At 39.3% G+C, this 13,918-nt stretch overlaps 1 non-coding gene across 1 annotated transcript; it reads left to right on the top strand.

Annotated features, from left to right (window-relative positions):
• Window positions 1-11,334: 11,334 nt before the first annotated feature.
• Window positions 11,335-11,441, top strand: LOC127124265 (small nucleolar RNA R71). Its single transcript, XR_007803883.1, has one exon. It is a non-coding gene; the product is annotated as a small nucleolar RNA R71 (small nucleolar RNA).
• Window positions 11,442-13,918: the final 2,477 nt, after the last annotated feature.

The following is a 13,918-nucleotide window of genomic DNA, read 5'->3' as shown; positions in this document are numbered from 1 at the left end:
CATCTATCAGTCAGAAAAGTCAATTATGGTCAACTGTGCCTGAATTGATGGATTTGGAGGAGGGAGAGGGTTAGAGACACTTCATTCATGTCCAAACAAGTTTCATTTGACATTTCAAACATCAAGAATGAAGAAAATAAAGTCAGATGGAAACTTTCCAAAAATAGAAAGTGACTTGTAATTGAAAATTGCCAAAAATGGAAAGTTTTTCTCCTCAAAATTACGTGTCCAAAAATGTTTCAAATGAAATTTTGTTCAACATGAAAGTTGTAGATCTTGCTCTCACCTTTCCAAAAAGTCCAAGAACATGAATTTCTCATGTGTGGTTGGCAAGATATGGATTGATCATTGTCCAAAAAAGTTGATTTTCAAAGTGGCATAACTCTTGAACCAAAAGGCAAATTCATGTGGTTCTTTTTTGAGCAAACTCCATTTGACATGCTTTATCATAATCCATCATCACATTTCATGAAAACTCATCACATAAAAAGTCCATTTTTCAAGTGGACTTAATTTGGAAAATGGAGGGAAAAAGGTGTTTTTGTAAAATATTCATTGTTTTCACATGATTCCTTTTGCACTAGCTCACAAATGCCATTTGAAACTTGCTCAAACCAAAAAATTCTACTGTTGCATTGGTTTTGCATGAGGGAGGGTGCATTGGCTAATTGGTCATTTAGCATGAAACTTGCATTTTCACTAATCCATTTCATTAGCACTAATTAGGATTAGAATCATGATTAACATCACATATAAAAGCATAATTGTAACTGTTTTTTGATTAGCAATAACAGAATTCAGATCTAGATCTAGAAATCACAAAAACCTCTTCACTTTCTCTCTCACTTTTTTCCAAAAATCTCCAAAAACCTTGCTTAGATCTTCATTGATTCATCATCTACATGCATTATTGAAGCTAATTGAAGCAAGACTTCTTCATTTCCAAGCCAAATTTTGGACTGTTAAAGTGAGGTGCAACAATGGCAATTCAAGATTTCATCAAGATCGTGCGTAATTGAGCAACAAGACTTGTTCCATTCACCTATACAAGAGTCATAGCGCATCTGTTTTGCAATTTCAAGGCCAAATACACGCGAATTCATCACTGTGCTCAAATCAAGGTGATTTTTCGAATCCAATAATTCTTGAAATTGATTGATGATTTGGATAGATCTTTCTTAGTAGAGAATTCTGCAATTCGTTTCACTAAATTTGGTTGAGAAATGAGAGAGTTATGATGATTTAAAGTTTCATGCATGTTTATGTTTTGATTCGATTCTCTTAAGTTATGAAGAATTAGGACAAAATGATGTTAGATTGTGAATGTACGTTGCAAGACCTTTCTGATGATATATGGTTTGTCCAATTTGGTGGAGATTTGTTCTTGAGCATATGAATGTATGAACACATGAAGAACATTCAAAAAAAATTCAGAAATCATGTTTTGATCCGTTTCAGCGCTACTGTTCATACTGACTTGTGTTTGCGCGCCAGGCTTTCAAAATGGACCTCCATTCGATTCCGTGCTTCAGCATTTTCTCTTTTGGCTAGTGTATTTTATTTCCATATGCTTACATGATTCACATGCCTCCATTTCACATTTTTTTATTTTTTCATGACATTCAAAAATTCATATCTCATGAACCAATTGTCCAAATTGATTGAAATTTTTTGTGCCATAATCCTTGTGATCTCTAAAATTTAATGAATATTTTTTTGGAAATTGTGCACGTGTAAATTTTGGAATGGCCTAGGGTTTGTTTGGATGTGTCATTTGTTGCACATTGCTTGGTATATTGATCATAAAATGATGATTTTTCATTAGAAATTCATGAAATTTTTTGTGCTTGATCTAGACTCTATCCTGGTCAGTTTGGTATATGATTTGCTATTTTTGAGTTCATGGTTTGAGAGATATGATGTGATCAAGTTGAGTGTGACAATGTGTGTCACACTAATTTTTGTTCAACTTCTTGAATTTTGTTTCTATGCTTGTGATATGCCAATTGCCCTGGATTTTTGCATGTTGATGCTTCTGAATGTCTAGTTTGAGCATGATTTTTTGTGGATTTTTTTTTGATCCATTTCCTATTTGATTGACATTTTCTTTGCTGTTTAGTCATTTGTGAACTTTTCTTGAGTGTTCAACTTCCATGTTTTGTGAAATTCTGGATATGTATTGGATGGACTTGAAATTTGGAATGAGTGATATAGACAGGTTTAACTTCATTTTGGCTTTGGTGTGGTTCAGTTATCATGTGTCTTCACTGTTTTATGATCATTTGAAGTTGATGCATGTTTTGTGGCCTTGGTTGAGCTTGCTTTTGCATACCATGATTTGATGATTTTAATTTCCATACTTCCACTTATCCAATTACCATGATTTTTGGTATGCTGCTCATTGAATGTGTTTTGTTTAGGCATGTTTTTTTGTGGAATTTATTGAGCCATTTTGGTATTGATTTGATTGTGATCATTCTGTTTGCTCCATTGTGATTCACACTTGCACACTTTGACATGATTTGTGTATGAAATGAATTTGGTGCATAGTTTTGATGTGAGACCAATTGGACTTTATTCTGGAGTGATTTATCTTGATTCTTGTTGAGTTTCACTTGCTGTTTTGAATTTTTCATCTCCTTTGGACCCTAGGCTTGTCCTAGTGGTCTTGTTTCTCATGTTTGAATGTGATTTTCAGGTTGAAGAAGCAAATGCTTTAAGGAGATTAATTCAAGTTGATTGAGTTTGGTGTATATGCTTGTTATGGACTAACTTGATTTATTTTGTAGGATGCTTGGCTCACTTGAGTTGATTGTGCTTTGCATAGTGCATTGTCTGATTGTGTTGACTGTTGGTTCTCATCTTGTCTGTTTTGACTTTGTGATTGGTGTACTGATTATATTTGATTGATTTCAGGTACATTAGTTGCTATAGTTCATTGTGAACTCGCTTGTGCTGCTGCTTGGTTGTGTAAACCAATTGAGGTAGAATCACTAACTCCATGTAGTCTGGAAGACCTGGCCTGTTACTTGGCCAGGCACCTGTCTGAAGTCCTCCTTAAGAGGCAATGTTTGTGCTTGTTTATTTTTGTCCCCAAGCAGGAAAAGACCTTTGTTAAGGCAATTGGCAGACACAAGAGGTGTGTAGTCCACCTCCTGCTAATCTGTTGAGTCGTCCCTTGGCTCACATCACATGTTGATGCCTTGTGGACATTAACACAAGATCAGTTGAGTCAGTGTCATAAGTGTAGAAGGGTTCCCGCTTTCTGGACCCACACTTCTTTGTCTGAAGCTCTCCCTGGCTAGGGATAAGAGCTGTGAGGCACACCCCTCACTTCCAATTCATCTGGCTTCACCCTGACTCTCAATGTCAGGGTTAAGAGCTAACATACCCTGATACAGTTGACTTGCTTTGGCAGTCTAACCCTTGTTTGAGCCACCTCTGTTTGGATATAGTGTGTGCTATTTGTGATTGTTTGCTTTGATTGTTTTGCCTGTTTAGGTTTAGCTTGCTGCCTGTGCAAGTTAGGATAGAAACCATAACTTAGGGATGATATGCGTGATAACATCTAGGCTCGAGTCCAGCTCCCTAGTAGTGTGTCTCCCTTTGTATCTGGTTAGGTTAGAATTTCTTTCCCGTTCAGGGGAACTACGTTGCCCTGATCCTCATACCAGATGAGGTACGTAGGCAGGAGGTCGTACGAGATCTCTCCGGGCACCCTTTTCTTTTTTTGAGTGTGTTGTGCTTGACAGCTATCAGGCTCGAGTTCCCGACTCCCTGTTAGTCTGTGTGTTCACCCTTTTCTTTTTTTGAGTGTGTTGTGCTTGGCAGCTAGCAGGCTCGAGTTCCCGACTCCCTGTTAGTCTGTGTGTTCACCCTTCTTGGTGTTTGCTTGACAGTTGCTAGGCTCGAGTTCCCGACTCCTTAGTAGCTTGTTGTTTGTTTCTTCTTGTGTGTGTTAGGAGATGGATGTAAGACCAGCGATTGGCTGTCCGTATCCTGATTGTGTTTGTTTGGTTCGGAAGCCGATGTAAGTCCAGCGATTGGCGTTCGGGTTCCATGTTTGCCTTTTTGCGTGTGTTTTGTTTCGGCGTGCGTGAGCCGAACTACGACAACTCTGATTCTCGTTCCAGACGAGATACGTAGGCATAGGATGCGATATCCTAGCGAGCCCTCTCCCCTCTTCCTCCACCTGTGTTGTTTTCAGTGTGTGTGTGTGTGATGTTTGTTTTAGCAACCTTTTTCTATCTTTTGAGCGTGGATCCCGTCGAGTACGACGGATGCGTAGGGGTGCTAATACCTTCCCTTCGCATAACCGACTCCCGATCCCATCTCTTTGGTCGCGAGACCATGCTTTTCCCAGGTTTACTCTGAGCGTTTCCTTTCCCTCTTTTGGGATAAATAACGCACGGTGGCGGCTCTGTGTTGTTTTTGTTTCAGCCCGCCGGTTGTTTTTCTCTTTTGGGATAAATAACGCATGGGTTGCCTCCCACACAACGCTTGTTTAATGTCATTAGCTTGACGATTAGAATTTATACACCTGTAGTAGTAGGAATCGGTGGATCAACCAGAGTGTGGCTCGAGTAGTATACTGGAATGTCTCCTCCTTCGTAAAGCTTCAGTCTTTGTCCATTTACAATGAATGAACTACAGGTTTCGTTCTTGATTTCTACGGCTCCGGATCTCAGAATCTTGGATACTTCGAAAGGGCCAGTCCATCTTGAGCGTAGCTTTCCAGGGAAGAGTCGTAACCTAGAGTTGAAAAGGAGAACAAGGTCGCCTATATTGAAGTTTTTCTTTACTATTCTTTTGTCGTGATAGGCTTTTGTTCTTTCTTTGTATATTTTTGCATTCTCGTAGGCAGATTGCCTAAGTTCTTCTAGTTTGTGAATGTCAAGGGTACGCTTTTCTCCGGCGGTCAGGTAGTCTAAATTCAAAGTTTTAATGGCCCAATAGGCCTTATGCTCTAATTCAAACGGTAAGTGACAGGATTTTCCATAGACTAGTTGGTAAGGGGTCGTTCCTATAGGGGTTTTGAAAGCGGTTCTATAGGCCCATAATGCTTCTTGAAGCCTCTGAGACCAGTCTCTCCTAGAAATAGAAACGGTTTTCTCTAGGATTTGTTTTATCTCCCTATTAGATACTTCTACTTGGCCACTAGTTTGTGGGTGGTACGGTGTTGCTACTCTATGCCTAACTCCATATTTTCTTAAAAGTTTGTCAAATATTCTCGATATGAAGTGTGATCCTCCATCGCTTATGACTAAACATGGTGTTCCAAATCTAGGGAATATATAGTTTTTAAATAGTTTGATTACTACCCTAGTGTCGTTTGTGGGTGCAACTATAGCTTCAATCCACTTAGACACATAGTCCACAACTACTAAGATATACCTGTTTCCTAAGGATGGTGGGAAAGGTCCCATGAAATCTATACCCCATACGTCAGAGAGTTCTACTTCCTGAATGTTTCTTAGAGGCATTTCATCACGCCTTAAAATGTTTCCAGTGCGTTGGCATCTATCACATTTGACAATGCAATCATAGACATCACGCCACCTGGTAGGCCAGAATAGGCCAGCTTGAAGAATCTTGGCGTATGTCTTAGAGGTGCTCGCATGTCCACCATAGGGTGCAGAATGACAATGCTCGATAATACTATTTACCTCTTCTTCTAGAACGCAACGGCTAAAAATGCCATCTTTACCCCTTTTGAAAAGGAGTGGTTCGTCCCAATAGAAGTTTCTCACATCGTGGAAGAATTTCTTCTTGCGGTGGTAGTCAAAATCAGGGGGTACTATATCAGCAGCTAGGTAATTAACGAAGTCTGCATACCATGGTACGTTACTTATTGCTAAGGAATTTTGGGGGTGCTCATCAGGGTCTAGGTTATTATCTTCAATGGTTTCTAGTCTAGCTATCAGTCTATCATAGGCGAAATCATCATTTATGGGTACTAGTTCTGGTTTTAGATGTTCTAGCCTAGAAAGGTGATCGGCTACTACATTTTCAGTGCCTTTTTTATCTCTTATATCTAAATCAAACTCTTGTAGTAATAGAATCCATTGGAGTAACCCGGGCTTGGCATCTTTTTTACTTAATAGGTAACGAATGGCAGCATGATCAGTATAAACTATAATTTTTTCTCCTACTAGATAGGATCTAAATTTGTCTATAGCAAAAACTACAGCGAGTAATTCCTTTTCAGTTGTTGCGTAGTTAAGTTGGGCAGCGTCTAGGGTTCTACTGGCATAATAAATTGCATGTAATTTTTTTTCTTTCCTTTGTCCTAGAACTGCTCCAACTGCATAATCACTAGCATCGCACATTATCTCAAAAGGTTCTGACCAGTCAGGTGGTTTCATGATAGGTGCAGAGATTAATGCTTGCTTTAAAAGATTAAATGCGTCATTACATTTTTCATCGAAAATGAATTCAGCATCTTTCATTAAAAGTCCAGTTAAAGGCTTAGTGATTTTGGAGAAGTCCTTGATAAAACGTCGGTAGAATCCAGCGTGTCCAAGAAAGCTTCGGACTTCTCTGATAGTTTTAGGGGGTTTTAGGTTTTCTATAACTTCTATTTTAGCTCTATCTACCTCTATACCTTTTTCGGAAACTATATGTCCTAAAACTATTCCTTCGGTCACCATGAAATGACACTTTTCCCAGTTTAGCATGAGGTTCACCTCCACGCATCTCTCCAGGATCAAGGTTAGCAAGGCAATTGTGGAAATCAAATCCGTAAACCGAGAAATCATCCATAAACACTTCCATGATACCATCTAGGTAATCTGCAAAGATTGACATCATGCAGCGTTGGAAAGTGGTTGGGGCATTACAGAGGCCGAATGGCATTCGTCTGTAGGCAAAAGTTCCATAAGGGCGTGTAAAGGTAGTTTTTTCTTGATCTTCGGGGTGGATAGGTATTTGGAAGAATCCAGAGTATCCATCTAGATAGCAGAAGTAAGAGTGTCTGGCTAGACGCTCCAACATCTGGTCTATAAATGGTAAAGGGAAATTATCCTTCCTGGTTGCTTTATTTAATTTTCTATAATCTATACACATCCGCCATCCTCCTTCTAATCGTTTTGCTACATGTTCGCCTTTATCGTTCTGCACGACTGTGATGCCTCCCTTTTTAGGTACTACATGCACAGGGCTCACCCACTTACTATCTGAGATCTGGTAGATTATACCTGCTTCAAGTAACTTAAGAACTTCCTTTTTAACAACATCATTCATTATAGGTGCCATACCCCAAAATTTGCCCATTAATATTTTAAGACATTCTTCAGGGCATTCCGACTCATTTTTATGACACTGATCTCAAAGGAACGAAGGCCCAGCTCACGAATGGCCCAATCCAGAAAATGGCCCAAACTGGCCTGTTCGCTACGCGCTCGCTACACGCTCGCCTAGCGAACGTTCGCTACACGCTCGCCTAGCGAAGCAAACGTTTGCTACCAGCTCGCCTAGCGAAGCTGACAGACAACAGAAAATTTCGGGCTTCATTCTGAGCCCATTAGGTCATGAAAAAGAGCATTATAAATACCAGCACTTCAGTAATGAAAAGGGAGGACGAAAAACAGAGGAAGACGGACGGAACCCTGGCATAGAAACCCTGGAGATCAACTTGAAGGATTCCGAGTAAAGAAACCCTGAAGGCCGCTCATCCGCTCCGAAGCTACCACCGCCCAACTCAATCCGGCTCGCCAATTCAAGGTTGCAATTCGATTGCAAACAGGTTTGCATTACTATTATCGCTTTATTTTCTTAATTTGCATGTGATACCGCTTTATGTTCTTAACTTGCATGTGATATTATAATTGAATTCATAAACATATTTGAGGTTTTGCATGTGAATTTAAGTGTGCCTGAATATTGTGAATGCTGAACCATATAATTATGTGTTGGATGCCATAAGCCATGCCGCAGGTTGAAGTCATACTGTTCTGAAATTCAAAACCCGCAGCCGCTCGCTAGCACATCGCTAAGCGAGCATGTAGCGAGTATTCGCTAGGCCCTCGCTAGGCGAGGCAGAGGCGAACGTGACAGTCGCCAATATTTTGATTGTTCTGTTCTATGCTTATCTGATCTGTTCTATGTTAATCATGCGTTATTTTGCCTAACATTCTTACTGCTGTGTTCCTTTTTGCGGTGTAATCTTCGATTACACCCTGATTTGGTATGCTAACCCGTTTGTTGAATTTTGCAAAGGTTCATATGTCCCAGAAAAAAGATCGCTGTTTAGGTCTTCCACTTTATTTGTGGGATACCCTTGTGGAGACTCACCCTATATTGCTTAATTAATTTTAATGTGTTAATTTTAATGTATTAATTTTAATGTATTAATTTTAATGTATTGATTTTAATGTGGAGGCTCATCCTAATTACCTAATTAACTTTAAAATATGGCCTTTAAATAAATGATCTTGGACCTCTCTTTGCTGCCCTACGGTATTACGGTATAACGGTCATGTCCCGCGAATGTAGGGATACACTTAGCAACGGCCCTTCGGTTAAATCATCATAAAATAAATCATGGTCCCTCGGATGTTGCCTTCGAAAATACGATTTTGTCCCTCGATGACCCTTCGGTGTAGCCTACGGTTAAATGATGATCGTCCCTTCGAATGCTAAGGTATCCTTACAACTGTTGCCTTCAATGACCTATCGATGACCCTACGATGACCCTTAAACATCCAAAGGGTAGAATTACTTACTTCTCAATAGTAAGGACAGTTTTACCCTCATAAGGATAGGAAACGTTTATAACGACCTTAGGAAGGTATAACTCTCAATTACTGGATCATAACCTAAAATATTTTCAACACCTCACACCTTTCAAAACCTCTTTTGGAAAATCACCACTTGGTATACATTCATACTAGAATCATTACCGAGTTATATTTTTCTAAACCGTTTTCAACATCAAACGAGATAAATACTTTGTATACATTCATACGAGAATCATTACAAAGTTAACTCTCTTTTCGAAACATTTTTTTAACAATTCACGAACACTTTTTTCAGACAAAAATATAAGTGATCCAGCAATTAAGAGCCCATGGATAACCATGGATACAAAGGGTGCTAATACCTTCCCTTTGTATAATGTACCTCCCGAACCTAAGAATCTAAATTAAGGTCTTTCCTGTTCTTTTCCACCTTTCCTTATTGAATAAAAGAAAAGTCGGTGGCGACTCTTGCTAACCGCGACATTGCGATTAAAAAACACATTAAAGTCAGTTCACCGTATGACAATAGGGTTTATTCTTCTCTGATGTTCCCTGGAGGGTTTTGAATCTTCTTCAAGCGAAATCCGATGCATGCATACGGATGGGCTTATATCTTTCAGGTCAAAGATATTATATCCTAGGGCTGAGGGATATCTTCGTAAAACGTCTAAAAGTTGGTTTGTTTCCTCTTGGCTCAAGGTAGCACTGACTATAACTGGACAGTTCATCTCTTCATCGAGGAACTCATATCTCAGATTCTTAGGCAGTTCTTTAAGTTCTAAGGTTGGTTTCTTAGGGCATGGCATAAGATCTGGGGTAAGGGATAAACATTCGTAAAGGTTATCATCGATGTAGGGTTTCTTAAAGTCATTATCTTCCATTATGAGAGTTGATGGTAACTTAATGGTTTTTATAATTTCTTCTTGTTCTAATTCTCTAACACATTCATTAATGATATCTAAGGCATAACACGTGTCTCCCATCACAGGTGCCATAAGAAATTTCGAAAGTATAAATTCTATTTTCTCGTCACCTACCTCAAAGGTCAACTTTCCTCTCTTGACATCTATTATGGCTCCTGTAGTTGATAAGAATGGTCTACCTAGAAGGATTGGTATATCATTGTCCTATTTGATGTCCATGACAACAAAATCAGTAGGGATAAATAACTGACCTATCCTAACAGGGACATCCTCTAAAATGCCTATCGGCTAACTGAAGTGACATCTTAGTGGGCTGTAATTCTCCTAAGTTTAACCTCTCACAAACTGCTAAAGGCATTAGGCTCACACTAGCTCCTAAGTCTAGAAAAGCTTTTTCGATGACATGATTACCCAAAAGGCAAGGAATGGAGAAATTTCCAGGATCTTTATCTTTCTTTGCTAATTTGTCCTCGGAAATAGTATTACATTCCAAAGGCTTCGGATCATCTAGTCTACGTTTGTTGGTAAGGATGTCTTTGAGAAACTTTGCATAAGAAGGTATTTGGGTGATGGCTTCTGTGAAAGGGATTTCTACACGAAGTTTTTCTATAACTTTAATAAACTTTTGATACTGATTATTGATCTGGGTTTGTTTGAGTCTTTGCGGATATGGTATAGGTGGTTTATATGGCGGGGGTGGTACGTAAGTTTTATCTTTAGGTTCTTCTCCTTTCTCTTGACCTTCCTGGTTATCAGATTCCTCTGGTTCATTTACTTCGTCTGTGGGTTTGGTACATTCCTTAGAAGTTTTAGGTTCACTCAATCTTGGGTTTGGTGGCTCATCATAAGCGTTCCCACTTCGTAGGGTAATGTCATTGGCTTGTCCTCTCGGATTCTGTTGAGGTTGTCCAGGGAATTGTCCTCCAGGTGTGGTTTGAGTGGCTTGGTTTAAAGCTACCTGAGAGATCTGGGTTTCAAGCATCTTAGTATGAGTAACTATTTGGCCAACCTTGGTTCCTAACTGAGTAATCAATTTGTTAACATGAATGTTTTGGTTCATGAACTCCTTGTTTTGTTGAGTTTGAGCAGTGATAAAATTTTCCATAATTTTCTCAAGGCTCGGCTTTGGTGGCACAGGTTGCATAGGTTGATTTGATCTTGGGGCTTGGTAACTAGGTCTCGGAGGTGCATTATTTTGGATAGGGTTATTGTTCTTACAGGAGAAGTTCGGGTGATTCCTCCATCCAGGGTTATAAGTATTCGAGTATGGGTTTCCTTGGGTGTAGTTCACTTGCTCGGAGTGGGTTTCGCTTAACAGACTGCATTCTGCAGATTGGTGTCCTTTGGTTCCACATATCTCACAATCCGACGAGACTGCAGCTGCAGTATTCGGGTTTATGCACATATGTTCGACTTTGAGGGCTAATGCATCCATTTTAGCTTGCATCATGTATATAGAGCTTAGTTCATGCACTCCTCCTTGGGCTTCCTTCTTCTCTACTGTCGCTCGTTCGACTCCCCATGATTGATGGTTTTGAGCCATATCTTCGATGAGGGCACTGGCTTCAGGATAACGTTTGTTCATCAGAGCACCGCCTGCGGCAGCGTCGATGGTCATCTTAATGTTATAGTGAAGTCCATTATAGAAGGTTTGAATGATTAACCAATTTTCTAAACCATGATGTGGGCATGCTCGTAACAACTCCTTATATCTCTCCCAAGCTTCGAACAGTGATTCTCCTTGGTTTTGGGTAAATCTAGTTATATGGTTTCGAAGACGGCGGTCTTACTTGGGGGAAAATATCTAGCAAGAAATACTCTTCTAAGGTTATCCCAAGTCGTAATGGAATTGGGTGGAAGGGAATCTAACCATGATAGGGCTTTATCTCTGAGGGAAAAAGGGAATAATCTTAAACGTATTGCCTCAGGAGAAGCTCCATTGGTTTTAAAAGTGTCTACTAATTGAAGAAAGATTTTTAAATGTTGGTTTGGGTTCTCAGTAACGAGACCTGCGAATTGTCTCTGTTGCACTAGTTGCAACAGGGATGGTTTGAGTTCGAAATTATTAGCTGGGATCGTTGGGTTTACTATACTAGAACTAGGTTCTTCATTGGATGGTTGGGCGAAGTCCTTAAGAGGTCTTTGGTTTTGATCTTCAGCCATAGCTCTCCTAATTCTATGAAAGAATAAATGTGCGCGAGCGTAACGTTCAGGTTCCGCCAGAGGGTATATTAAGCTTAAACTTCCGGTGCTGCGAGTTCTTCGCATTGACCGGCGGGAAATAACCTAAGTCTAAACGATATAACAATAGGGAAATGAAATTTGACGAAATTGGTCCCCGGCAACGGAGCCAAAAACTTGATGCATGCTTTTTGCAAGTATACGAATGCGTCAGAGTAATATAAAAGATTGTCGAATCCACAGAGACCAAGTCTCAATTTATCGTTATCTATTGTTATGGTGTTTATCTTAGGTAATCAAAATAGGGGTTTTTAGAGTGTGCAATGAAAAGTAAAGTATTGAATAAAGTTCAATTAATAAAGACAGGGTCGAATGTAATTCACATAATCAATTAATAATCCAAGTACTTGCTGATAGAACTACTTATGGGCAATGTTTCCTACTTTGAAAAGAACTAATTTAACAGGAACTGTCGCTTTCGCGTATTCAGAACCGAGTTGTACTCCCTAATCAAACCCTCTTATTGTCACTTATAAAAAGGCGCGCATTGCGTTAGAGTAGTAAACCTATTTTTAAGAAATATAGTATCTTGACTAAGTTGAAAAGTATTTTAACCTGGATTTCTTAACCAAAAGAGGTTCTCACGAACCAGACTCTAAACTTATAAACGCGTCCGAAAATAGTTTTAAAATCTCTTTTCTTCTTAAATTAAGACTCCTAATGAACTAAACAAAGCGCTTTCGCTGTTTTTGAAATAGTTAAAAACAATTAAGTTTAAATAGACGTTGGACGGCTTTCGATCTTACCCAACGGAAATTAAGTGCGGGAAAACTTAAGTTGAAAGTTAAAATAGCCCTTAAGTGTTTCTACGAACAATTGTACGAATTATCGGTTCAATTACGATCCTTACATTCTAACCTTTTAGATTTAGTTAGACATGGTAAAGTAAAAGTGCATTAATTTAAATAAAAGTAGTGCGAGTGCGGAAAATAAATAAAAGTAGTGCGAGTGCGAAAAGTAAATAAAAGTAGTACGGGTGCGAGAAATAAATAAAATTAGTGCGAGTGCGGGAAATAAATAAAGTAAAGGCGAGTGCGGGAAATAAATAAAGTAAAAGCGAGTGCGGGAAATAAATAAAGTAAAGGCGAAGTAATAAAAACCTGCTCCAATCGGAGGGTTGAATAAAATGCAAAGCGGAAATGAAAATGGCGGCAAGATTAACTTCCTTCCAAAATGCTCCAAACTCGATTACAGACTCGATCACAGACTCGATTACACAATTGTGGTAACACCCCAATGCGAAGCGATTACCACTTTAAAATACTGAATATATGCCTAAGTGAAACAAAGTTGCTATAAGTTTGCCTCTGTTCTAAGTTTGGATGCCTAAACAAGTGATTTCGAGTTTCTATTTATAAGCAATAAAAAAGATGGAAATGACACGGATGCCCTTCAACTTGAAAATGGGAGGGAAAACTTTTCCTCTTGTGGCGCCCGCCACAAGGCCATGGCGCCCGCCACAAGGCCAATCTGAGGTGCCTTAGTGGAAGTAGTGGGGAACGTGGCAGTTGAGGGAAGTTGAGCTAGGACACGTCATGGCAGGGTCTATGGCGCCAGTCATGGTGGAAGCCACAAGTACAAAATGCTGAATTTTAGGGTTTTTAGCTCTTTTTCACTCCTTTTCTCGATCGGGACTCCGATTAAAGTAAAAACCTGAAAACAAAGCGAAACATAGTAATAACACAATAAAATGACAATAAAACTACTAAAATGCATGCAAAATCGGAGTCAAAAATACGGTGAATTTCAGTGTTATCAAGCTCTTCATTCTCTTTTTCTAGCTTTGCCATGGTGGTCTTGAGTTCCTCCATTTCTTCAATAGGGACATGGGTGAGCTTAGGTTCAGGAAGAGGTATAGGTGTCCGAATGACAAATGGCATTTTAATCATCTGCACCCTTTCCTTTATCCACTGAAAATATGGTTCTTTTGTAATCCCATTTGCTCTCCCTAACTCAGCTTTCCCTTTTCGATTGACATTTTTCCAAACTTCTTTGATTTGCTAGAATAAGCTAGGA

Source organism: Lathyrus oleraceus, chromosome 2 (genome assembly GCF_024323335.1).
Source record: "Lathyrus oleraceus cultivar Zhongwan6 chromosome 2, CAAS_Psat_ZW6_1.0, whole genome shotgun sequence".
NCBI lineage: Eukaryota > Viridiplantae > Streptophyta > Magnoliopsida > Fabales > Fabaceae > Lathyrus > Lathyrus oleraceus.
This window is presented reverse-complemented; position numbering and strand designations above follow the sequence as displayed.